An 877-nucleotide genomic window follows, 5' to 3' on the forward strand; every position below is an offset into this window, starting at 1 on the left:
AATCAGAAAGTGTCCCTCTGACATGCTTTCTGAATGGAGCATCATAGGTATTTTCTATGATGGTCTGTCTGAACTGTCCAATGTGTCTTTGGATAGCTCTGCCGGAGGATCTCTTCATCTGAAGAAGACGCCTACAGAAGCTCAAGAACTAATTGAAATGGTTGCAAATAACCAATTCATGTACACTTCTGAAAAGAATCCTGTGAATAATGGGACTAATCAGAAGAAAGGAGTTCTTGAGATTGATACTCTGAATGCCATATTGGCTCAGAACAAGATATTGACTCAACAAGTCAATATGATTTCTCAAAGTTTGTCTGGCATGCAAGCTGCACCAGGCAGTACTAAGGATGCTTCATCTGAAGAAGAAGCTTATGATCCTGAGAACCCTTCAATGGAAGAGGTGAATTACATGGGAGAACCCTATGAAAACACCTATAATCCTTCATGGAGAAATCATCCAAATCTCTCATGGAAGGATCAACAGAGACCTCAACAAAGTTTCAACAACAATAATGGTGGAAGTAACAGGTTTAGCAATAGCAAGCCTTTTCCATCATCTTCTCAGCAACAGACAGAAAGTTCTAAGCAGAATACCTCTGACTTAGCAACCATGGTCTCTGATCTAATCAAAACCACTCAAAGTTTCATGATTGAAACAAGGTCCTCCATTAGAAATTTGGAGGCACAAGTGGGACAGCTGAGTAAGAAAATTACTGAACTCCCTCCTAGTACTCTTCCAAGCAATACAGAAGAAAATCCAAAAGGAGAGTGCAAAGCCATCAACATGGTCGACTTAGGAGAGGAGGAAGAGGCAGTGAACGCCACTGAGGAAGACCTCAATGGACGTCCACTGGCCTCCAATGAGTTCCCCAAT

This window comes from Arachis duranensis, chromosome 2, assembly GCF_000817695.3.
Source record: "Arachis duranensis cultivar V14167 chromosome 2, aradu.V14167.gnm2.J7QH, whole genome shotgun sequence".
NCBI lineage: Eukaryota > Viridiplantae > Streptophyta > Magnoliopsida > Fabales > Fabaceae > Arachis > Arachis duranensis.